Genomic DNA, 26,864 nt, shown 5'->3' with positions numbered 1-26,864 from the left:
AAGGGGGAGAAGTGTATAACTCAATTAGGGCTTCGAGAGATAGAGAGATATTTGCTTTTTATTTGCTCTCGTTTGGTTTTAAAAAACATTTGGTTGTTTGGATGTTTTAAACTTCATTTTCTTTGATCATATGCTTTGATTGTTGATTCTACTACGTCAAACCTTTGAGCTATCTTCATGATGATCATTCACTTATTTGTTTGGTGTTATGTGAACTACTATTAATTCATACATTTATGTGCACCACCAACATGTATGTCACATGGAAGAGTGATTCATGATCCTAATCGATTGTGCATTTGCATTCAAACGCAAATTTAAATAATGCACAAATTTAAGGGGAGCTCTTGTTTTTCACATACTTCTCAAAGTGACGATGCTAATCATTGATTATATCTTTTGTCAAAGCTTTGATGTATATGTTGTCATGAATTACCAAAAAGGGGGAGATTGAAAGCGCAATTTCTTCCTAAGGTAGTTTTGGTAATTAATCACAACATATGAATCACTGAACTAATGATTTTATCCAAGTATATTTTGGAAAAGTTTAAAGATGAATTGGCCAAAGGATTGTGAGGAGAAATCCCTTGATGCAAGGAAAGGAATAGTATTGGCTCAAACTTCAAGCAAGAGGACTCTACATTTTACATTTGTGAGAATTCGCTTTGAGTCCATAGGAAAGCCAATACTATTAGAAGGGGGTGAGGTACTATTATGAATTGGTTGCTCAAGTGCTTAGATATAGCCACCAAAAATATTCAATCATTATCCCACAAAACTCTTTGTCCCAAGCCAAAATAGCAAAATCGGTGCCACCAACTTTTCCCACTCGGCCCTCTCTATTTTCCAAGCGACATATCCTTTGACAAACCCTAATCTCTCGGTACCACTAAGTTTCGTATCGATGCCACCTAAAAGCATGTGACCAACTTTCTGTTGAGCATATTTTAAAACTCGGAATTTCCAAGATTCGAATCGGCCTCACCGAGATTTGAAACTACTCTAGGTCATCGTATCGGTACCACCGAGATTCATATATCGGTCTCACCGAGAATTCAAAAGTTGCAGCGGTACCACTGAGATTCATTACGGTGTCATCGAGTTGGGCAATAATGTTGTAATGGTTGGATTTTGGGAGATGCCTATATATACTCCTCCACCTCCTCTCATTCGCAGAGGAAGCACTCAGAACACACACCCACTTGCTAGATCCATTTTTCTGAGAGAGAGCCACCTACTCATGTGTTGAGATCAAGATATTCCAATCAAACCATTTGAAACTTGATATCTAGCCTCCCCAAGTTGCTTTTTCCACAAAATCAATCTCTCCTACTCATGCCAAATCTGTGAGAGAGTGACTGAGTGTTGAGGAGACTATCTTTTGAAGCACAAGAGCAAGGAGTTCATCATTCTACCGCATCTGTTACCTTTTGGAGGGTTGTGCCTCCTAGATTCGCTAGGTGTCGCTAGGGAGCCTCCTACTTCATGTTGTGGGGTTGAAGCAAGAAGTTTGTAATGGTAAGGAGATCACCTACTTCGTGAAGATCTACCATGAGTGAGGCTAGTCCTGTATGGACGTAAGCCATGGTGGAATAGACAAGGCCGCTTCGTCGTGGACCCCTTGTGGGTGGATCCCTCCATGGACTCTCACTCGTGTTACCCTCCGTTGGTTGAAGTATCCACTAAAGTGGACGTACGATAGCAGCACCTATTAGAACTATGCCAAGAATTGACATGTCAACCTTTGTGTTTGATCTTCCTTCCTTAACTTCTTCATTACATTTGGATGTCTTCACCTTCCGCTATTATACTCTTAGATATGCATGTGTAAGGTGAACTAGACTAGTCATGATTGCTAAAACTAGCCCACAACTAAAATTGGGAAAAGGCTAAGTTTTATTTGGTCAAGTAGTCTAATCACCCCCTCTCTAGACATACTTTGGATCCTACAAACGACTACTACCCCCACGGTGCCTACTGCTACGTGGAGGCCACTGATGGCCAGGAGTAGCTCAGGAGGTTCCCAAGGAAGGAGGCCTCACCTCTTTCGACCGATGTATCTTTTGTGTTAGCCTTCTCTACGGCAAAACTTGTTTTCTATGTCTGTACATATATTTTATTGCGTCCGCTAACTCGTGTATTTTCTAGCTTATGTATTCGAGCCCTCGTAGACGTGGCTTATAATATGAAGCTTGTATGAATTTTATTTATTTCTAGAGTTGTGTTGTGATATCTTCTCGTGAGTCCCTAATCTTTGTCGTATGCATTTGCGTGTATGATTAGCATACGATTAAGCTAGGGGCTATCAAAAATGGTATCAGAGCCGACTGCGTGTAGGTAGCCCCCTTTCCAACTCCTTGGCCGAAATTGAGTCTTGTACTTGAAAAACTTTTACTAACATTGTTGTGTCGTTTACGGGCCCACATCTCAATCGGTTGGTATTAGGATCTTTTACTCCTCTTCTATGTTCTCGGTTATAATCTCTCTTCTCTTTCGGGTTAAACATTTTTTCTAACTCTAACATTAGGTTCTTGTAACCACATCAACTCGGAGATCTATATTATCTACTACTATTCTTTGGAAAATATATTGCACACACTATCATTTGACATCCTTGAACCTTCCTTTTTAGATGCATCCTGCAAGACACCTCGTATGCCTGACTATAGCTGTCGATGCGACTGGGTTCCCGACCATTCTGGTCAACCTCTTGACCATGTTGGGATATCGCTGGTACCCTGAGTACACTGTTTGCAAGAACAACCATGAGGCGCTAGATCGTGCTTTCTGAGCTCTGACTATTGATCTGTATGCCACTCGTACCCGTCTTTACGACGTGATAACATAGTTGCTACTAGGAGTCAGTGCGAGGATACATCTAGAGTACACCCTTTACCCGCACAGGACATAGCTACCACCAGGCCTTGAGTGGTGTGGTGTTCGAGATCGTACCCCTGCACTTGGACCTCAGCTCCTCGTTCGGAGTCAGTACCTGCACATGAGTATTCACGGCATGCAGAATCCTACCCTTGGGTTTTCCGTTCAGGGTCAATGTGAGTTATCCGGTTTAAGTGGTTGTCCGAGAACTTGATGTTGCATTATCGCTGTGTCCCATTGTTGTATCTCTCCACCACGTGATTGTGTGCTGCCTAGTGAGTCCGGGTTCGCTGGTCTGTAATCAAACTTATGTATGTATCTGTATGTCAAACTTCGCTACTATGAAGTATCTATTGCAGTTCCCTTTCGTTATGCTTGTTACTTCATGAATGATTCCATACCTGTGCAATTACGCTATGATAAACTATCCATGTTAAATTTTAGCAGGATGGTTAGACTAGTTGGCCATACAATTGGTGCCCCCAACAATCCACCACCCACACCCCCTGAATATATGTCTAGGATGATCCAATGGTTTGAAGTGAACTTCCAGTTTATACAAGGGCTCATGGACTAATTCCTAAGGCCGAACATGAACCAACAGAAGGCGTGACATTGCAGAACTTCTGTCATCTCAACCCTGCAATTTACCGGAGCTCAACTCAGCCTCTCGATTATGATGACTGGCTCTGTGACATCGCTTATGAGTTGGAGTGTGCCAGTGTTCCCATGGAGAGCTATGTCAACTTTGTGGCTTACTTCTTGAAGGGTCATGCTGGTCAATGGTGGGACAGTAATAGGCGTTCTCGGCCTTCTGGAACTATCATCACCTGGCGAGAGTTCCAAGATGCTTTTCGTACCCCCTACATTCCCGAGGGAATCATGGACTGGAAGAAGCGTGAGTGCCGCAACCTCGTACAGGGCAACAAAACCATGGATGCTTATCAGCAGGAATTTCCCGACTTATCCCGCTACGCTGAAGAAGATATTGCAACCGATGCTCGCATACATGAGAAGTTCCATGATGGCCTCCACTGTGACATCAATTTGGCACTCCTTGTTCTGGACTATCCCAATTTTGCTACCTTGGTAAACAAGGCCATCCATGTTTAAACTGGCCTGCAGGAATACAAGGATGGCAACAAGCGCAATTGTGGCATGGGCTCGGCTTCAGGATCATCTGCACAGAAGCGAAAGATCTAGATTCCCCGCAACATGTACCATACACCTGCTCCTGCTCCAAGGCCATCATATGTTGCAACTCGTCTGCCTCCTCCACCACCTAGGTAGACGAAGCTCCCACCTCTTCCACCTTGAGCTCCTCCTTCCCATCCTGAGAATGGGTTGTGCTTCAAGTGTGGCCGTCCAGGTCACCGTGCCAGAGAGTGCAGGCAGAACCAGAATCAGCTCGTACTTCCCTCAACTGGCAGTGGTAACAATCAGAACTGCAACAATAATGCCAAGCATGCTTATGTTTGTTGTCAGGCCAACAATATTGAAATGGGTCAAGCTCAAGACCATCCTGCTACCGTAATGGTTACACTTCTTGTTAACTCAGTACCAATTTCTGTATTGTTTGATACAGGAGCATGGCTTTCCTTTATGTCAGAATTTTTTGCATACATGCATGACATTAGAAGCGAACAACTCGGCATTTCAATCATGGTAAACACCTTCGCGGGCCAATGTCAAACCCGTGTGGTTTGCCCCCAATGTCCACGTTGAAATTCAAGGATTGGAGTTCCTTGTCGCTCCCATATTGTTGAAGTCTTCCACTATTGGCCTCATTCTGGGAATGGAGTGGTTGAAATCTCATACGGCTTCAATCATTTGTGCCACCAAAACCGTCCATCTCCAACATCCTTCAAATGGAATAATAAGCTACCATGCCCATCTCGTTTGAGATGCTGAAGCGCGGCTATATGCCTTGAATGCATTAAATGCGTCACCTCTTAAAGGAATAAAAAACATTCCAATTTTCTATGACTTTCTGAATGTCTTTCCAAAATAACTTTCACGGATTCCCCTTGCTAGAGTTGTCGAGTTTGTCATCTACTTGGTACACGGTACCTTTGTTATCACCAAGCGTCCATATAAGATGCCACCACATGAACACCTTGAACTTAAGCAAGAAATTGACAATTCGCTTTGCGTGGGTTTCATTCGTCCAAGATCCTCTACTTGGGGAGCATCTTCTCTCTTTGTTAAGAAGAAGGATGGAGTAAATCGTTTGGTTCAAGATTACCGTCCTATCAATCAAGCCACTATTTAGAAGAAGTATCCTCTTCCTCGGATGAATGATCTATATGATCAACTTGTTCGTTCCTCGGTCTTCTCTAAACTCGACATGCAGTTCGCATACCACCAGATCCGTGTTCGCGAAGAGGATATCCCAAAAACCACCTTTGTTACTCGATATGGTTCATACGAGTACAATGTCATGTCCTTCGGCTGAACCAATGCCCCGGCGACTTTCTCTCGGTCGATGGATTATATCATCAAGGACTATCTCGACAAATTCGTCGTGGTTTATCTCGATGATATCTTGGTATACTCAAATAATGAAGAGGAACATACCGAACATCTTCATCGTGTGCTGGAAAAGCTTCAGGAGCATCAAGTTTATATCCAGTATTCCAAGTGTGAATTCTGGCTGGACGAAGTAACCTACCTTGGTCATGTGATATCCAAGGATGGTATTGCGGTCAACCCCGAATGAGTTCAAGCTATTTTTGACCGGACCCCCCCCCCCCCCCCCGAAGAATGTCAAGCAAGTGAGAAGTTTTCTCGGACTCGCCATCTATTGTCGTCGATTTGCCAATAACTTCCCCAACATTTCCAAACCCTTAACCAATCTGCTACATAAATGTGTTAACTATGAGTGGACAAATAAATGTCAGGAAAACTTCCAAACACTTAAGGACAAGCTGGCATCTGCCCCAGTCCTTGCTCCTCTGGATACTAAGAAGGATTTCGTCATATACTGCGACACTTCACGTCAAGGATTGGGCTATGTCCTAATGCAGGAGTGCCGAGTGATTGCCTATGGCTCACGTCAGTTGCGTGCTCATGAAGAGAACTATCCAGTTCATGACCTTGAACTTAATGCAGTTATGTATGTGTTATTCCTATGGTGACATTTGCTCATGAAGAGAACTATATAGTTCACGACCTTGAACTTGCTGGTGTTATGTATATGTTATTCCTATGGAAACATTACCTTCTTGGTAATCTTTGTGAGATCTACACCAATCATCAAAGTCTGAAGTACTTGTTTACTCACCCAGATCTGAATCTCCGTCAACAGAGATGGATGGAGAGCATACCAGATTTCAACTTGGGAATTTCTTATACACCTAGCAAAGCTAATGTAATGGGTGGTGCCTTGAGCCGCAAGTCATACTGCAACCACCTCTAGGTTCGTAAGGTTCACGCCCGTCTTCAAGAAGAATTCAGTAAGCTGAACCTCCATATTGTTCCTCAGGTTTATCTTGTCCCCCCTCCTAAAGAGTTCTGCAAGATGAACCTCCATGTTGTTAATTAGGCTACCCTCAGGAACCTGGTTTCTGAACCATATCTTGTGGGCTGCATCAAAACTATTCAACTGTATGAAGATGGTGTCGAAAGAAATAAACGCTATCTGGCAGAAGGTAACCCTCTTTCTTCACTATTGTTGATGATGGCACCTTATACTTCAAGGGTTGCCTATTCGTTCCCAGGAAGAGGGAAAACATGAATATGACTGGATTGGTGATGTAAGAAGCTCACGATACACTGTTGTCTATTCATCCGAGTAGTACCAAGATGTACCAAGACATCCGTGAAAGATTCTGGTGGTCAAATATGAAGCAAGATATTGCACACTATGTTGCACAATATGATATTTGCCGTCGAATCAAAGCGAAACATCAAAGGCATGCTTGAACTCCGCAACAACATAGTCACTAGCATTTAATTTCTTATCAACTCTTTGTCATAGAACATCACCAACAATATAGTCACTAGCATCACACATAATTTTGAAAGGCAAGTTCCAATCAGGTGGTTGAACAATATGTGCAAAAGTTAAGGCTTTCTTAAGTGTTTCAAAGGCTTCTACACAAGCATCATCAAAAACGGAAGGAACATCCTTCTGTACTAAATTGGTAAGAGGTCTATAAATTTTAGAGAACTCTTCAGTAAACCTCCTATAGAAAACAATATGACCAAGGAAACTACGAATACCTTTAATATATTTAGGACATGGAATCTTCTCAATTGCATCAACTTTATCCTTATCCCCCTCAATACCTCATTCGGAAATTTTATGACCCAAGACAATACCTTCATTTACCATAAAGTGGCACTTCTCCCAACTCAAGACAAGGTTAGTTTGCTCATTGATGTACAAAACTCGATCAAGCTTGCTTAAGCAATCATCAAAAGAAGTTCCATAAACGGAAAAAATCATCCATGAAAACCTCAACAATTATTTCATAAAAGCCATAGAATATAGCAGTCATACCTCTTTGAAAGGTAGCACATTCATTGCATAATCCAAACGGCATACGTCTATAAGCATAAGTTCGAAAAGGACAAGTAAATGTGGTTTTCACTTGATCAGGTTGTGACACATGTATTTGAGAAAAACCAGAATAACCATCTAGAAAGCAAAAAATGTGTGTGCTTCGATAATCTTTCTAGCATTTGGTCTATGAAAGGTAAAGGATAATTATATTTTCTAGTAGCTTTGTTTAATTTTCTAAAATCAATTACCATTTTATAGCCAGTCACAATGCTTCACGGTATGAGTTCATTTTTATCATTAGGAACAACAGTATTACCTCCTTTCTGAGGAACACAATGAACGGGACATACCCATTGACTATCAGCTATGGGATAAATTATACCTGCTTCAAGAAGCTTTAATATTTCATTTCTTACCACTTCTTTCATTTTGGGATTCAGTCTTCCTTGGTGACCAACAATGGCTTTACCATATGGTTCCATATTAATCTTGTGCACATAGAGACTGGGACTAGCGCCCTTAAGATCATCCAGAGTATACCCAATAGCAGCTCGGTGCTTCCTTAAAGTTTTTTTAAAACTTTTTTTTTCGTGCTCTTAAGGTTAGCACTAATAATAATAGGATATATCTTTGTTTCATGAAGATAAGAATATTTCAGTGTGTCAACTAATTGTTTTAATTCAAACACAGGATCACCCTTGGGTGGAGGAGGACCTCCTAGAGTTTCAACATGCAAGTTGTGTTTAAGGACATGCTGTTGTTGAAAGAACATTTTATCTATTTCATTTATTTCACGCATATGCATATCATTTTCATGGTGTGGCAAATATTGTTCTACTTCCTCTTTACTAGGAAATTCTTTATCATGGGGTTCCTTACTAAACTTAGAGAAATTAAACTCATGAGACATATCACCAAAATTAACACTAACAAATTCCTTTTTGCAATCTATTTGAGCATTGACAATGTTCGAAAAACGTCTACCAAATATTATGGGACAAAAATCATCTTGTGGTCAGCCAAGTACTAGAAAATTAGTAGGGTATTTTAATTTTCCACATAATACTTCAACATCTCTAGCAATCCCAAGTGGTGTGATGATGTCTCTATTAGCAAGTTCAATAGTAACATTTATGTCTTCTATTTTAACGGGTGCTATCCCATGTATAATTTCTTGATATAAGGTAAAAGGAATAGCACTAACACTAGCGTCCATATCACATAAACCATCATAACAATGATCTCCTATTTTGACTGAGACGACATGCATGCCCACAAGGGGTCTATTTATTATCTTTAGTGTTAGGTTTGGCAATTCTAGCAGTTTCATCACAGAAAAAAATAACATGACCATCAATATTATCGACCAAGAGATGTTTAGCCATAGCAATACTAGGTTCAACCTTGATTTTCTCACAGGGTTTGGTTGTTCTAACATAACTTTTGTTAACCATGGCTGAAGCTTTAAAATGTTCCTTTATCCTAACACGGAAAGGTGGTTTCTCAATGTAAGTAGTCTGAACAACTGGGTCAACATTGTAAATTATATTTTTATCCTCAACTTTAATTGGATCTTAAACTTTTTATTTAATAAGTGGATGATATTTAAATCATTTCTCTTTAGGGAAATCAACATGAGTAGTAAAGGTTTCACAAAATAAGGCTACTATCTCAGAGTCAAGTCCATATTTAGTGCTAAAATCATTGAAAGCATCGGTATTCATAAAAGAATTAACACAATCGAAATCAAGTTTTATACCTCACTCTTTACCTTCATTGAGTTCCCAATCTTTAGAGTTGCCTTTAATTCTTTCCAAAAAGATCCCATCTAAATTCAATAGTCTTCTTCATAAAAGAAACAGAACAAGAAGAATCGAGCATAGTTTGATCATCACGAGAAAGTTGAGCATAAAAATTCTGGATAATAATTTCTCTTGGGAGCTCATGATTGGGGCATGAATATAACATTGACTTAAGCCTTCCCCAAGCTAGAGCAATACTTTCTCCTTCACGAGGGCAAAAATTATAGATAAAATTCCGATCACGATGAACATGATGCATATGATAAATTGTTTTTGGTGAAACTCCAGTTGCAATCGATTCCAGTTCCAAGATCATGTATCATCACATAGCATATACCATATTAATGATTTTACCCCAAAGATAAAGGGAAAACCTTCTTCTTAACTTCAACTCTGGATGAACCTTCAAGCTTAAATAAATCACAAACTTCATCCACATATATTAGGTGCATATCGGGATGTTTTTGTTCCATCTCCTACATAAGGATTAGCTAGTAGTTTCTCTATCATACCCGAAGGAATTTCATATTAAATATTTTTAGTAGGTTTGGTAGGTTGAGGGAAAACTCTTGGTGTTTCCGGTCGAGGTGAAGATACCCCGAACAAACCCCTCAAAGGATTACTTTCCATAGTGACAAGTGACAGTAAATTTCAGCACGTAATATAAATTTTACCTTACCAAATCCCGCTTACCAAAGGCACTTCACTCCCCAGCAACGGCGCCAGAAAAGAGTCTTGGTGACCCACAAGTATAGGTGATCAATCGTAGTCCTTTCGATAAGTAAGAGTATTTAACCCAACGAGGAGAAGGAAATGCAAGCGGTTTTCAGCAAGGTAATTTCTGCAAGCACTGAAATAGCGGTAACAAGTTCTTTGATAGCAAGATAATTGTAACAAGTAATGAGTAGAAATAGTAACAATAACTGCAGTAAGGTAGCCCAATCCTTTTGTGGCAAAAGACAGGCCAGAACAGTTCCTTATAATAGGCAAAGCGTTCTTGAGGGCACATGACCATTTCATCTAGTCACTTTCGTCACGTCAGATTAATTCGCGTTTGGTACTTTGATAATTTGATATGTGGGTGGACAAGTGCTTGGGTGATGTTCTTAATTTAACAAGCCTCACACTTATGATTAACCCTCCCGCAAGCATCCGCAACTACGAGAAAAGTATTATGAAAAAATTGTAACAATAGCATTAAACATAGGGATCCAAATCAGCCCCTTAAGGAATAGCGCATAAACTGGGTTTAAGTTTGTGTCACTCTCGCAACCCATCATCTAATAACTACTCCACAATGCATTACCTTAGGCCCAAATATGGTGAAGTGTTATGTATTCAATGTTCACATAACAATACTAAAGGAATCACAACATTCATATCATTGAAATATCGAACGAATATCAACTTCACATGACTACTTGCAACATGACTTCTCCCGTGGTCTCAAGAACAAAAGTAACTACTCACAAGTGATAAACATGCTCATGATCAGAGAGGTATCAAATAGCATATTGGATCTTAACATATGATCTTCCACCAATTAAAACACAAAGCATGAACTCCAAGATGTAATCAACACTACTAGTCACCCCCAGGTACCCATCGAAGGTTCAGGTACAAGATTGAACACAAGAGTTGAACTAGGGTTTTGAGAGTACATGGTGTTGTTGAAAGTGTTGATGAAGATTGGCCTCCCCAAGGCGAGAGGGTTTTTGGTGATGACGATGGCCTCGATTTCTCCCTCCGGGATGGAAGTACCCCGTCCGAATCGCTTCGCCGGAGGGCAAAAGTGCTCCTGCTCAAGTTCCGCCTCGAGACAACGGCGCTCCATCCCGAAAGTCTTGTTCTTATTTTTTTCTAGGTAAAATGTGAATATATACCATAAGATGGTCGCTAGAAGTGGGTTGGGTGGCCCACTACCCACCAGGACGTGCTAGGGGGGCTGGCACGCCCTGGTGCCTAGTGGCCACCTAGCAGCCCCCTTTGCTACTTCTTTCCTCCAGTATTTTTAAGCTATTCCATAAAAAATATTTGTGGAGTTTCAGCCCATTTGGAGAAGTGCAGAATACGTATCTCTGATGTCGCTTTTTCAGGTCTAGAATTCCATCTGCCAGCATTCTCCCTCTTTGTGTAAACCTTGCATATTATGAGAGAAAGGGTATTAGAATTACTCCATAAAGTGGTATAATGCATAAAAACACTAAAAATAATAGTAGCAAAACATGATGCAAAATGGACGTATCAAATACCCCAAGCTCTTTCCTTCTACCTCTTAATTCTCGGGACAAGAATTTCTTGTAGTTGGGGAGAGTTGTGACATCCCTTGATTAAGATACACTAACCATTGTAATTAAGCAGGAGTGATGGTGAAGATTAAGCTTGATTCTTTTGCTAAACAGCACTTGATCAACCTTTGAATCATATCTCATTTCAAATTCCTATTGAAATTGAAAATTCATATAATAAGTGGAATTAATATTTTGTCAAACATGAAAATAAAAAACATGGCTGGATTGCAAATAATCACAGGGCAATTATAAAATATGAAACCATATTTTATCAAGTCTTATGGTGCCTCAAAATAATTAAAATAGAGGCCAAATCATTTATTAAATGCCCTTTTTAAATTACGAAGTTTTCAAATAATTTCAAAATCCCCCCAACAAATTTGTGGCACTGCCTAAATTAGCAAGATAAGTAATGGGACAGGTTCCCTATTTTTCAAAAGCCATTATGTTATAAAAATAAAGAAAAATAAAAATAAATAAAAAAAAGGGAAAAAGAAAAAGAAAAATAAAACAAAATGGGAAAACCCCCTTCGCCCCTCGGCCCAACTGGGCCTCAGCCAGCTAGGCCGGCCCACTTGTCCCCTCTCCCCGGCCCATCTCCTCCCCTCTCCCCCGGCCTATAAAAGGGCCCTCTCCCCACTTTCCACCCCGACCGGCGACGACCCTCGCCCCTGCAGCCCCCTCGACTCGATCCCCTGCACAACCCCGGCCGCCCTCGTCGGTGCCGACCAACGCCGCCGGACCTCCCTATCCCCTCCCCGTTGGTCTACCTCGCGCCTTGCCGCCACCTTCTCACGACGAGAGTGAGCTAACTTCCCTTTCTCCTCTGCTCTCCCTTCCCTGCACCCTGGTTCGGCCACCGCGCCGCCATGCGCCCCCGCCCCTCCGCCGAGCTCCCGTGCGCGCTCTCGGGCCGCACCTCGTGTGGCCGCCGCTGCGCCCCCGAACCCGCTCGCGCTCGCGCCCATGCCCGTCGCTGCCACCCCGCGCCACCGCGGACGCGTCGCGCCTCATGCCCATGCCGCCCGCTCGCCCGGCCGTTACTGCTTCACTCGCTCCCCGCTGGCCGCCACCAACCCCCGGCCATCAGGCCACCTCCGTCGCTGTCTGTCGGCCGCCCTCGTGGCCCTCCTCCATAGCCATGGCCTCGCCTAGCCTCGGCCACTGCGTGGTGGGGGCCCGAACCCCCACCCATTAACCCCCCTAGAAAACTAAATTAATTAATTAATTAATTAGTTAACTTAATTAATTTAAACCTTATTAGTCTAACTAACTTTGTTAATTAATTAACAAAGTATGACATGTGGGACCCACTAATGTCAGCTGTGCTTCCCTAGCAACGGCGCCAGGAATAGTTGTGTCGACGGCACCAGGAATCCTTCTGATGCGGCTACGCCTTAAGGGACTTCCTAGGAAAATATGCCAAGGATTTCCCCCATGGCCTTGGGGCCTTGCGTTGGTGTTCCCTCGAAGAGGAAAGGGTGATGCAGCACAGCGATGGTAAGTATTTCCCTCGGTTTGAGAACCAAGGTATCGATCCAGTGAAGGAGTATCACAAGAGCATACACAAACACAAAGAACCTTCTCCCAACGCTATAAAGGGGTTGTCAATCCCTTATAGATTGTTCGCCAAGTGAGAACTGAGAGCAACAAAGTAACAAAGCAAAGTAAAAGCGGAGGTGTAAATGATAGATGTGAATAGACCCAGGGGCCGTAGTGTTTACTAGTGGCTTCTCTCATGAAAGCAAGTAGACGGTGGCAATTGATAGAACCGCGCAAAGTCGTGACGATATCTATGGCAATGATTATATCTATAGGCATCACGTCCAAAACAAGTAGACCGATACTGTGTGCATCTACTACTATTACTCCACAAGCCCTGCCACCGCCGCTTCCCCCTGGTGGCGGAGTGGTGGCTTGTGGGCTCCCTGGAGCCCTCCTGGCTTGGCCCACAGCCCCCCTGATCTTCTTTCGTTCGGGAAAAAATCATTTCGGGTATTTTATTCTGTTTGGACTCCGTTCCAAAATCAGATCTGAAAAGGGCCAAAAACATAGAAAAAAACAGGAACTGGCACTTGGCACTGAATTAATAAGTTAGTTCCAAAAAAAGATATAAAAGGTACATTAAACATCCAAATATGACATGATAACAGCATGAAACCATCAAAAATTATAGATACATTTGAGACGTATCAAGCATCCCCAAGCTTAACTCCTCTCGTCCTCGAGTAGGAAGTGATAAAGAATGATTTTTTTATGCTTTCATGCTACCTAGCATAGATGTCCTTTGAAACTCCTCTTATGTGACGTGAATGTTCAGATCCATTAGATTCAAAACAACAGTTTGCTATTGACGTGGAAACAATAATAATTCAAGCAAACTAGCAAGGTAATCATGAGCTTTCAAAATAACAAGGCCAAAAGAAAGTTATCCCTACAAAAGCATATAGTCTGGCTATGCTCTATCATCATTGCACAACAAATTTAAATCATGCACAACCCCGGTATTGGCCAAGTTATTGTTTCACACCTTTACTTTCTCAAACCTTTTCAACTCTCACGCAATACATGAGCGTGAGCCATGGTTATAGCACTATAGATGGTGTGGAGTGTGGTGGAGGTTGCAAGACAAAAAGGAGAAGATAGTCACATTAACTAGGCATATCAATGAGCTTTGGAGATGCTCATCAATAGATATCAATGTCAATGAGTAGGGATTGCCATACAAATGATGCACTAGAGCTATGAGTATGTGAAAGCTCTTAAAGAAAACTAGTGGGTGTGCATCCGACTTGCTTGCTCACGAAGACCTAAGGCAATTTTGAGGAAGCCTATCATTGGAATATGCAAGCCAAGTTATATAATGAAAATTTCCCACTAGCTATATGGTGGTGAAAAAACGACAGACTCTCAATCATGGAGATCATGGTGCTTAATATGCACAAGTGTGGAAAAAGTGGTAGCATTGTCCCTTCTCTATTTTTCTCTCATATTTTTTTGGTTTGCTCTTTGGCCTCTTTTTTTGGTGGCCTTCGTTGGCCTCTTTTATTTCCTCACATGGGACAATGCTCCATCAATGATGATCATCACACTTTCAACTGAAAACTTAGAGCAACGATGACTGTATATGGAATGCCTTCGGTAGTGTACCGTGGCAATGATCTAGCATGGCATAAACATTAATGGAAACATCATGCTAGCTATCTTACGATCATGCAATGGCAATGCAGACGTGGTGGCACATGTCATGGTGGTAGTTGCATGGCAATATATCTCGGAATGACTTTGAAAAAGCCATAGTAGGTAGGTATGGTCGCTGTTTTGAGGGAGGCTAATGGTGGGTTTTGTGCACCGGCAAAAGTTGCACGACACTAAGATGATAGTGATGGTGGCAGGTGAAAGTGCATCTAAACCATGGACTCCACATTAGTCATGAAGAACTCATATACTTGTTGCAGAAAACATTATTAGTAATCGAAACAAAGAATTCAACGCATACTCCTAGGGGAAGGGTTGGTAGGTATACACCATCGCGCGATCCCGACCGCCACGCAAAGGATGACAATCAATAGACTAATCATGCTCAGATTTCATCACATAGCGGTTCACCATACGTGCATGCTACGGGAATCACTTACTTCAACACAAGTATTTCTAGACCCACAACACCTTACTAGCATAACTTCAATATTACCATAACCACAACTCAAAACTAATTGAGATGAATCGAACTTCTCTAACTATTCAATGCACATGAAGGTGGAAGTTTTCGTATCCCTTTGGATAACTACCCCTTTTGAGACTACTTTGAAAGCATAGATCAACTACCAAGCCACGCACCGCTGCGCTCTAAAATATATAAGTGAAGCACATAGAGCAAAAGTATCTAGCTCAAAAGATATAAGTGAAGCACATGTGAGCTGAATTGTGTACCAAAAGATATAAGTGAAGCTCGACAAAATCACGGTGTGTGCATGTCTCTCTCTCTAGGTGTGCAGCAAGGATGATTGTGACACAACAAAAATAAAAGACTCCTACGATACAAGACGCTCCAAGCAAAAACACTTAACATGTGGTGAATAAAAATATAGCCCCAAGTAATGTTACTGATGGATTGAAGACGAGAGAGGGGATGCCTTCCTAGGGCATCCCCAAGCTTAGGCTTTTATGGCATCCTTGAATCTCTTGGGGTGCCTTGGGCATCCCCAAGCTTGAGCTCTTGCCACTCTTTATCTCTTTGTCCATAAGAACTTCACCCAAAACTTGAAAACTTCACAACACGAAACATAAACAGAAACTTGTGATAACATTAGTATGAGAAAGCAAACCACAACTTCCTTAGGTACTGTAGAAAACTTAAATTCTACTTATGCTGATGTTGGGTTACTGTATTTTCAATCTTCCATGGCTTATACCCCCCGATACTATCCATAGTTTCATCAAAATAAGCAACCAACACAACAAAAACAGAATGTGTTAGCAGCAGACCAGTATGTAGCAATCTGTATATTTCGTATACTTATGGTACTTCACAAACTCTAAACAATTACAACAGTTTGAAGAATTTGTGTATCAACCAGTAGCAAAAAGAATCAACTCAAAAGCTCTTACAGACAAAACATGAAAACTCTTTTCGTGAGCAGAAAGTTTCTGTCTTTTCCAGCATGACCAAACGATCATCCCCAAGACTAATCATAACGGTTTTGCTTGGCACAAACGCAAAAAGAAACACTAAAAACATAGTCATAACAGAATTATGAAAGTGTGGAAAACACAAAACAGAAAGAAAAAGGATAGATTCATTGGGTTGCCTCCCAACAAGCGCTTTTGTTTAACGCACTTAGCTAGGCATAAGGTGATGCTCACACAAAAGACAAGAATTGAAGCACAACGAGAGCATCATAAAGAATGTGAAAATCACATCTAAGTCTAACATACTTCCTATGCATAGGCATTTTATAGGAAAATAAATTGTCAAGACAACCAATAGCTGCCATATGCAAGGAAGAAGAAAGAGACAAGAGCAATCTCAACATCACGAGAGGTGATTTGGTAACATGAAAGTTTCTACCAAAATATTTTACACTCTCATAGCAATTACATGTGGGATCATATCCAAATTCAACAATATAGCTATCCCATAGGATATTCTTTTCATGATCCACATGTATGCAAAGTTGACGCTCTTCAAAAATAGTGGGATTATCATCTAAAGTCATGACTTCTCCAAACCCACTTTCAATAATATTGCAAATATCATATTCATCTTGAGGCTTGAACAAATTTTCAAGATCAAAAGAGAAATCCTCACCCCAATCATGATCTTTGCAACAAGTAGTGGACATAGCAAAGCTAGCATCCCCAAGCTTAGGGTTTTGCATATTTTTAGCATGATTGTCACTAATAGGATTTATAGTGAAATCATTGCAATCATGCTTTTCATCCAAGGAGCCCTCGTGAATCTCTTCATGAATTTCTTCCTCACAATTTTCAGATTCACGCATCTCAAGCAAAACTCCATAGAAATAGTCAAGTGCCCTAAACTCACTAGCAATTCGTTCCACATAAGTGGGTCTCTTGAAGAGATTAGCTAGTGGATGAGGATCCATATCAATGGATTTTTAGCAAGCAAATATGCAAGATAAAATAAGGCACATGGTAACACAAGCAAACATAAAGCAAGCGGAAGAAGGGCGAACGGAAAAAGGCAAATGAAAACGGCAAAGGAGAAAGGCAAATGAAAACGGCGAATGTGAAGTGGGGGAGAGGAAAACGAGAGGCAACTCGCAAAAAAAGTAAATGCAAGAGATGAGTTTGTGAGACCTACTTGGATAGATCTCTCCTTCCCCGGCAACAGTGCCATAAATACTTCTGATGTCAGTTGTGCTTCCCTGGCAACGGCGCCAGGAAAAGTCGTGTCGACGGCACCAGGGATCCTTCTGCTGCGGCTACGCCTTAAGGGACTTCCTAGGCAAATATGCCAAGGATTTCCCCCATGGCCTTGGAGCCTTGCATTGGTGTTCCCTCGAAGTGGAAAGGGTGATGTAGCACAGCGATGGTAAGTATTTCCCTCAGTTTGAGAACCAAGGTATCGATCCAGTGAAGGAGTATCACAAAAGCCTGCACAAACACAAAGAACCTGCTCCCAACGCTATAAAGGGGTTGTCAATCCCTTATAGATTGTTCGCCAAGTGAGAACTGAAAGCAACAAAGTAACAAAGCAAAGTAAAAGCGGAGGTGTAAACGATAGATGTGAATAGACCCGGGGGCCGTAGTGTTTACTAGGGGCTTCTCTCATGAAAGCAAGTAGACGGTGGATGAACAAATTACTGTCGAGCAATTGATAGAACCGCGCAAAGTCGTGACGATATCTATGACAATGATTATATCTATAGGCATCACGTCCAAAACAAGTAGACCGATACTGTCTGCATCTACTACTATTACTCCACACGTCGACTGCTATCCAACATGCATCTAGTGTATTAAGTCCAAAAGAACAGAGTAACGCCTTAAGCAAGATGACATGATGTGGATGGACAATCTCATATCAACGACAGAGCCCATCTTGTTACCCTTGATGGCAACTACTTAATGTGTGCCTTGCTGCCCCTACTGTCACTGGGAAAGGTCACCACATGGTAAGAACCCAAAACCAAGCACTTCTCCCATTGCAAGAATCATAGATCTAGTTGGTGAAACAAAACCCAAGACTCGGAGAGACTTACAAGGATATCAAATCATGCATATAAGAAATCAGCAAAGACTCAAATATATATCATAGATAATCTGATCAAAAATCCACAATTCATCGGATCTCGACAAACACACCGCCAAAGAAGATTACATCGGATAGATCTCCATGAAGATCATGGAGAACTTTGTATTGAAGATCCAAGAGAGAGAAGAAGCCATCTAGCTACTAACTACGGACCCGTAGGTCTGAAGTGAACTACTCACGAGTCATTGGAGGGGCGATGATGATGATGAAGAAGCCTTCCAACTCAAAGTCCCCTCCGGCAGGGCGCCGGGAAGGGTCTCCAGATGAGATCTCGCGGAAACGGAAGCTTGCGGCGGCGGACAAGTATTTTCGAGGCTCCTCTGATTTTTTGTTGTATTTTAGGGAATATATCGGCCAGAGATCTAGGTTAGGGAGCGCTCAGGGAGGCCACAAGCCCTGCCACCGCCGCCTCCCCCCTGGTGGCGGAGTGGGGGCTTGTGGGCTCCCTGGAGCCCTCCTGGCTTGGCCCACAGGCCCCCTGATCTTCTTCCGTTCGGGAAAAAATAATTTCGGGTATTTTATTCCGTTTGGACTCCATTCCAAAATCAGATCTGAAAAGAGCCAAAAACACAGAAAAAAAACAAGAACTGGCACTTGGCACTGAATTAATAAGTTAGTCCCAAAAAAAATATAAAAGGTACATAAAACATCCAAAGATGACAAGATAACATCATGAAACCATCAAAAATTATAGATACATTTGAGACGTATCACCCACCATGTTAATTAATTTAAACCCTAGATCAAAACTTGGTCTATAGCACATGGGCCCCATTGGTCATGTTTGACTAGCCAACCCCACTGTTGACTGCTCACATTAGCATGATGTCATGATGATATCATATTTGTATTTTTAAATTAAAACAAATCTATTTAATTCCTGAATATAAATAAAACATTGAAAACTAATATAAAATAATCCGTAAATCAGATGAAAATACTTTGTCCATGAAAGTTGCTTAGAAAAATTAGACGAATCTGAATACGTTGTGTGTTTGTTTGTCACATGCCCCTAGCATAAGGAACATGGACATTTTGGCGTTAGGATCACGTGTCCGATAGTAGCCAAAGAACTAGGAAATATCGTCACATATTTTCCCGCTCCGTCCATGACGTGTAGTATTGTGTTAGCTCATGCCTAGCACTGCATATTGCCATGTAAAGCATCATGACGCATGAGGCAACCTTTATTTATTTATTTTCTCCCCCCTCTTCTCTCTGGTAAACGTCAAAGTTGACGTTGCTGCCGGGTACGACTACCCTCCTGACGACCAGCCTTATGGAGAAGAGCAACAAGGCGAGCAAACCCCCTTGATCATCCCTATATCACCCATTCTTTCTCCCTCATGCTTGCATCAAATTTTTCTACTATTGTAGATAGCTCCTATTCTGATGCATAGCATGTTTTGATGAACTGGTGTTATAATCTACTCCACATTAAATGCTTAGTATAGGTGGAACAGTAATCCCCATTGACCCCTTAGTCCCAGTTTCCCCTTCTTTGTCATCGAAAACTCGATCAACTAATCGACGAGCCATGACCCGTCACATCACTTCACACCCCCTAGTTGCGCGGCTCTGTAGACCTACTATCGAGTTCTGACGGTGACACCTCGTTACATACTCCTCATGTTAGCTCTGTAGTATAGTTAATAGGCGGTGGTTTACGAAGGGTGATTCTTCCCTGGTCACCTTGATGCTTACATCGATTTGAATCCATCGAGGGTGATACCTTGGAATCCTGTGATGCTACAATCACACGGTTACTTGACCTTACTATTGGGAACTTGCTGAAAGGTGTGTTGCGGGTGGATTCCTGCGTGATTGTGATGAGGCATGGCCGGGCATTCTTGGCCCTTGCCACACATCCTCATGATGGGGCGATGGGACCACATATCGTGGATTGTTGATCGTCGCCACAAGTTAATTAAAACATTAATGGGATTTAGGTACTTGATCTGAGATGGTTGTTGACCTTTTTTGCACTAACCTTCACGTGGGAGAAGTTATGGGTACTCAACATCATGGTATCAGCTGAAGCTCTTCGGTCGTCAGCATTTGAGCGGCACGTGCCTGAGTCGTCCACGTAAGCATTGATCTTGTATTAGAGGTTCTAGGACTAATTTCGGCCGCCCACATAATGTGTAGGAGCGCAAACGGCGATTGTCCCAAGAGCCCTGCGCTTAGGATGTCGACCGACGGGCTAGCCTCTCTGTTGAGCCTAGGTAGGGTTGCGACATGTTGATCTTCCGTTGGTGAGCATGACCCCGGAAGGTGTGTCCGGCCAGAGTTGATCGAGCGTGTTGGGAAATGTGGTACACCCCTGCAGGGATGAATTGACTATTCGAATAGCCGTGTCCATGGTAATAGGATGACTTGGAATTGTATACTGATCTAATACAACTAGAACTATGACTTAACTGGAATCATTGGCTCCAAAATTGCTTTCTTGCAGGGAGTCAAGGAAGAATATCTGGGTGAGACTTAATTGAAATTGCTCCAACAATATGGCTATAAATGTGTTATTGATCTACACACGTCTAATGCTGCAAGACACTAAAGATGCTAGTCTTTGATAGGGCTAGACATTCTCTCTATTCTTGCATTGCTGTAGTTAGTCCAGATATAACCCCCATTCCTTTGATACTCATGCATATCTTAGTATAGTTCTCATGTTAGTCTTACGAATACTTTGGATGTGTACTCACCATTGCTTTGCTCCCTCTTTTCCCCTTGATATGATTGTCGCAATCAGATGATGGAGCCCAGGAGATGGCATATCTCGCCAACAATGACTACAACCACGACGGTGCCTACTACTATGTGGAGGCCGCTGACAGCGAGGAGTACTTCAGGAGGTTCCCAGGCAGGAGGCCCCGCCTCTTTCGATCGATGTATCTTTTGTGCTAGCCTTCTCTAAGGCAAAACTTGTTTTCTATCTCTACTCAGATATTATTGGTTCCGTTGACTCATGTGTTTCCGAGCCCTTGAGGCCCCTGGCTTGTAATATGAAGCTTGTATGACTTTTATTTGTCTCTAGAGTTGTGTTTGATTTCTTCCCGTGAGTCCCTAATCTTGGTCATACACATTTGCGTGTATGATTAGCGTATGATTAAACTGGGGGTGTTTCGGTGCGGGAAGCCTAAAGAATGAAGAAGTTTTCAATCCCGGGTCCCCGAATTAATATACCCTCCTGCTGTCGGTGACACCGATTCGGGAATTTCGGTGCCACCGAGATTCTTAACTGCGAGGGGTCACGGAAACTCGGTGAGGCCGAGATTGTTAAAAAGGTGGTACTGAGGTTCAAAAACCAAATCAACCCTAGTGCTTCGGTGAAACCGAGTATGTGGAGTTGGTTACACCGAGTGTCTCATGGGAGATTTTGGAAGTCATCTCTTGTTGAGATGGAACTCCGAGTGCTCCACACACAGAGGTGATGTATACGCATGCTTCTATTCTTGTAGGCTATGTTGGGCCTCCAAGTGTAGAGGTTTGTAGGATAGCAGCAATTTCCCACAAGTGGATGACCTAAGGTTTATCAAACTCAAGGAATTAGAGGTTGAAGATGGTCTCTCTCAAGCAACCCTACAATTAAGAAACAAGAAGTCTCTTGTGTCCCCAACACACCTAATACAATGGTAAATTGTATAGGTGCACTACTTCAGCGAAGAGATAGTAAAATATGGGTGATAGGTGTGGCAAAGCAAGGTAATATAAATCTGTAATAAAAATTACATCAAGGTAGAAATTGACAAAAGTGAGCATAAACGGTGTAACAATGGTCTCGGGGATTATACTAGATAAGATCAAGTGAGTACATCAATCCAATACATAGAAGAAGGGGAAACATCATGGGATCACCCTAGGTTAACATAGCCTATGATCACAATCAAGATCACATCATGGGAGAGAGAATTAACCACATAGCTACTGTAGAAGACCTCAGCCCCGAGGAGGAACTACTCCTGCTTCATGAAGGGAGGAAGCAACGTCGATGGACATGAATCCTCGGGCACTTCCCCGTCCCGACAAGGTGCCGGCACAGGAATTTTGGTCCCCCGAAACTTGTTGGAGATGACGGCAGAGATCTGAATTGCTTCTGGAGAAAAGGGTTCCGGAATTAGGGTTTCCTCCACGGGGGTAATAAAAGGATCCAAGGTAGGGCACCCGAGGGAGTGGGCCCCACCCAGGCAGCCTCCCTGCACGGCCAGGGGGCAGGCCGCTCCATCAGGGCGCCTGGGGGCCGGGTGATCCCTCTCTGGCCCTCCTTCGGCCGTCTGGAGTCTTCTGGAACGCTGATTTTTTATATATTTTTTGTTGAATTTTTCGGGCACTGTAAATATGGGTATAAACCTACAATTCAGAGACGTGAGCAGACAAAAACTGGCACTGGTTGCACTGAGTTAGTAGGTTAGTCCAAAAATGTTGAAAAGGGTATGAAAGTGTACAAAACACATAGCAATATCACCCAAAACTTGCATGGAGCAAGCAGAAATTATAGATACGTTTGGGACATATCAACATGCACAAGCTTAATTACTGCTCGTCCTCGAGTAGCTAAATGGTAACAAGCATAATTTCTGTGGTGACATGCTAACACACATATAAGAACTTCAAAGTAAAGCAAGTAAGATACGCAATTCAAGTCAAGACAATAACAAGAAAGTGTGTATATCTAGTATTGAAACTAGCAAAGTCAGAACATAAAGGTGTAAGAGCTCTCGCTGTCCGTGACTCGAATGTCTCCCGATGGTGTTTGCGTGCAAGAAGTGGGAGATGGGTTTAGAGTATAAAAAAATATATAGTTTAATTGAGAACTCAATATACTAAAACTTCACACTTGGTCTCCTTCGGTATCTTATTCTGATTCATCCCCAAACCACTAGTCAGGCACAAGTCAAAATGATCCTCTCCCTTTCGATTTTGAGCACTCATGCAATGGATGAGCGCGAGCAAGATATATTGGCACTTAGGATGGCAAAGAGAATAATGATGTGTGAAAGGCTCACATCACTGATGTAACGTCCCAAATTTTGGAATGTTAATATAATTATTAGATTGATTGTTTGTTTGTTTGAGTGATTGAAACTTGAGTGAAATTTGAAACTTTTTAAAACTTTTGAATGAGAGGAAATAAAATGAATTTCCCTTTTTTCTCTGAATTCAAATTCATCCATTTAAAATCAGTGAGAGAATTTATATTTGGCATTTGAATTACTTTCGGTATTTGATTCGAATTTATTTTTGGCACAAGATTCCAATCACAAAAGTTTCCTAACAATATACTTGCAAAGCAAAAAGAGAGGAGGTAACATGACACCCCCAAATAAATAAAAGTCAGTAGAAAAAGAGTGCCAAAAATTTTAAATTCAAAACTTGGATTTTTAGTGGATTAAAAAAATATAAAGTTTTTATTTCGTGAAAAATAAATTGCCCACGTGGTACGTTTTACTTTCCTGTTTTTATATAATACTTCCTGTTTATTTTGATATATAATACTTTTATATTTGGAATTATATTTATTTCCTTTTGTACGTTTTACATTCCTATTTTTATAAAAAGGAAAATAATCGTGTTTATTTGGAAATCTATCCTGGGCTCAATAGGAAACCAATCTGGCCCGTTACTCCTCCTTCTCCTACCTCTCGTCACTTTCCTTCCGCAGCACGGTTCCTTCCAGGAGCTCACCATGGCGCCGATTTCTTCCTCGATCTCCTCGAGCTTTCCTTCCCCTCGCCTCCCGTTGCCCTATAAATGATCCCCACACCCTCCTCTCTCCATTTTCCCCAAGAACTGCCCCTCTCCTCACCTCTAGCGCCGCCGACCCATCTCGCCGGAGACCCTGCCCAGGAGCACCGCTCCAGGAGGTCGTGCCTCGCCCTAGCGCCCTAGTGCTGCTCCTGACGCCTCCAGAGAGCCCCCACCGCACCCCTCCGTCGGCCGCCCCCTCCGCCGCCTCCTGACGCCAGGACCTCGCCGGAGCGACCTCCCCCCAACCACCTCGCCTTCGGCCGCGCCATTACCAGCGCTGGAACTTCTCTGCAGTCACGGTAAGGTTTCTTCCCTCTCTATTTTCTTTTTCCACCGTTGGATCTTTAGGCTACGGTATAGATTAGACACCGGATACCTTTTCGGTTTTAGTTAGAAAAACCATGGTTTTCTCTGTTAGTTAGAATTTAACCAGAGAGCTTTTCTTTACTTTATGGTTGCTCTCTAGTTAGCCTAAAACGTGCACATCCCACAACCAATCAGAATGTGCGACATCACCCTTTTCTTTTTAATATTTTTCTGTTTTTAATTCTGAAACATATTTGACACCGATTTTTGATTCCTTATAACTTTTATTCTATAACTCCAATTGAGGTGATTCTTTTTTCCATTGGATCGAAAATTTTGTGTAGTTTCTGTAGATATAAAATTTGTCCATGTTTGAAATTTTAAATTTTCAATTCAAACAGATTTGGTTTAAATCTTGTTTTGTTAATATCTGGAGTTAAAAATAGATTTTTAGTTGATTCTTTTTGGTACTGAGCACTCGTGATCTTATTTATGAGTGGGTAAAATTGCAGATTTTGTGGAATATTTTAACTCATTATTTTATGTAAAACAGATTATGTTTTAGTTCTTGTTAGGATTATTGCTATTTCTTTTGCTATAATTGTTTTCAAATTATTTTCTTATATACTTGAGAAAGGTTATATTTTTGTTTTTTGTTAGTTAACAGTAGGTTTTCAACAACAACAAAATTTTATTTTATTTGATAGCATGAAATCAATTCTAGTTCGGTATAACTTGCAAATTGATTTCGTTGCTAGTTTGATGTCCTATTTGAAAATACTTTCAAAATAATACCGTTTCATGAAAAATACTTTCTGTAATGTTAGTTAATTTTATATTTTATTTTCTGTTATTTTACTATTCTAGTGTTTTATTTTCTGTTAAGTTTAATTAGAACAAAAACTATTTAGTGATTGTTGTAGTAGAAGACTCCATAGTTTTCTTTGAAGTTTTCCTTGGATTCTTACTTGATCTTTCTTTTTGTTTTTACTACATCAATTTTTATTTGTTGTTTTTTATATTGATTGCTAGGATGAATGCTAGTCCGATTGCTTATACGAATACTATGTTTGATTATATAGATTTCATGGGAGAGTGATGAATAGTTCTATCAAGTTATTTTTCTCTGAGCGATATCTATCTTCATCAACCCTACCAGGCAAGTCACGTTGAGCATATTTTTACCTATGGTTTTATATGCATTGTACTTCTACCTTCTTCACCCATTGCATGTAAGTAGGTACTTGGAAACTTTGGTTATTGAGTAGTATGTTATGATAGGCACCCCTAAACCCTTGTCACTTTGGCCGGGGCGTTATTTTGCTATGCTCCTAGTAGACGGGGTTTGCTTGAGTGTTTGTCATGAGTGTTGTGAGAAACTTAATAATCGATACCTGAAGACTCCAAGACTTGCAAGACCTTAGAACGAAATATACCTCTGAGTGAAGGACGGTTCAGATGGGCTCCCTGGGAAAAACAGCGGAGGACCCGGGATGCATGGAGAAGCGCCATGACATCTTGCGGAAAGCTTCACCCAGGCTCAAAGAGATGGATGGATATTTCAAGACCCAAGGGTTACCTACACAACCACAAGTCATTATGGGCTCTGGCTTGGTTGGACAACGTGGTGACTCTGGACGGGAGGTGCTACGAGATGTACAAGAACGGTAGGATTGGATGGGCACCGACAGAGGCTCAGGCGAACCCGTTGAAAGACCATGTTTTGATCATCCGGTTCTCAAACACCCTGAAGTGCGAGGACTTCAACGGAGGCGATCAAATCTTGTGGGGAACGTGTGCAAACTCTGCAGAGTACTCAAACCTAATCGATTAGCCGTGTCCACGGTCATGGACAACTTGAGCCGAAGGAACTGAAGTTATCAAGAATTCTCAACACCATTAAATATATTTGATGTGGGTAATATTAATAACTTGTGTGTGAGAAATGGTTGGTGGAACCTTCTCATTAATAACCAACAATGTAGTAAGTTTTGCTTTTACCCTCTCTCTTGTTGCAGGAAAATTTGCTTTACGCAAAACTTAAAATACAGCCCCACCTGCCATATATGCATATAGTATAGATGATATTTTCACCCCTCTCTTTTGTGACTTGCCGGCATATTAAATATGTTGACCTACACGGCTGCAACGTCTTATGTTGCAGATACTTTCTTCGACGAGTAAGAGTACGATTCTGGGTTACGGTCTGCACTCAACTTGTTGTTGGTGTTTATTAGGACTCCACTCCCTTTGAGTGTTTTTCCTGAGATTTTGAGGTATATATTAGTTTTATGTTATTTTACATGTGCCTGCACTTTGATATATACATTGATGTACTGTGTGTGCCAGCATATTGATCCAGGGATGGCACAGAACACACAGAGGCTTGACTTGTTTTGAGTCGGGTCGCTACAAATGAGGACAATCATAGGCGAGATATAGCCAAATGATAGATATGATGTGAGGAGTAGGGATTGCCATGCAATGGATGCACATGTGAGCTAAGGTGGGCTCTCCAATGGAACTAGTGGGGGTGCATCCAACTTGCT

Source organism: Hordeum vulgare, chromosome 7H (assembly GCF_904849725.1).
Source record: "Hordeum vulgare subsp. vulgare chromosome 7H, MorexV3_pseudomolecules_assembly, whole genome shotgun sequence".
In the NCBI taxonomy this organism is placed as follows: domain Eukaryota; kingdom Viridiplantae; phylum Streptophyta; class Magnoliopsida; order Poales; family Poaceae; genus Hordeum; species Hordeum vulgare.
The sequence above is the reverse complement of the archived record's forward strand: the minus strand, read 5'-3'. Positions refer to the sequence as shown.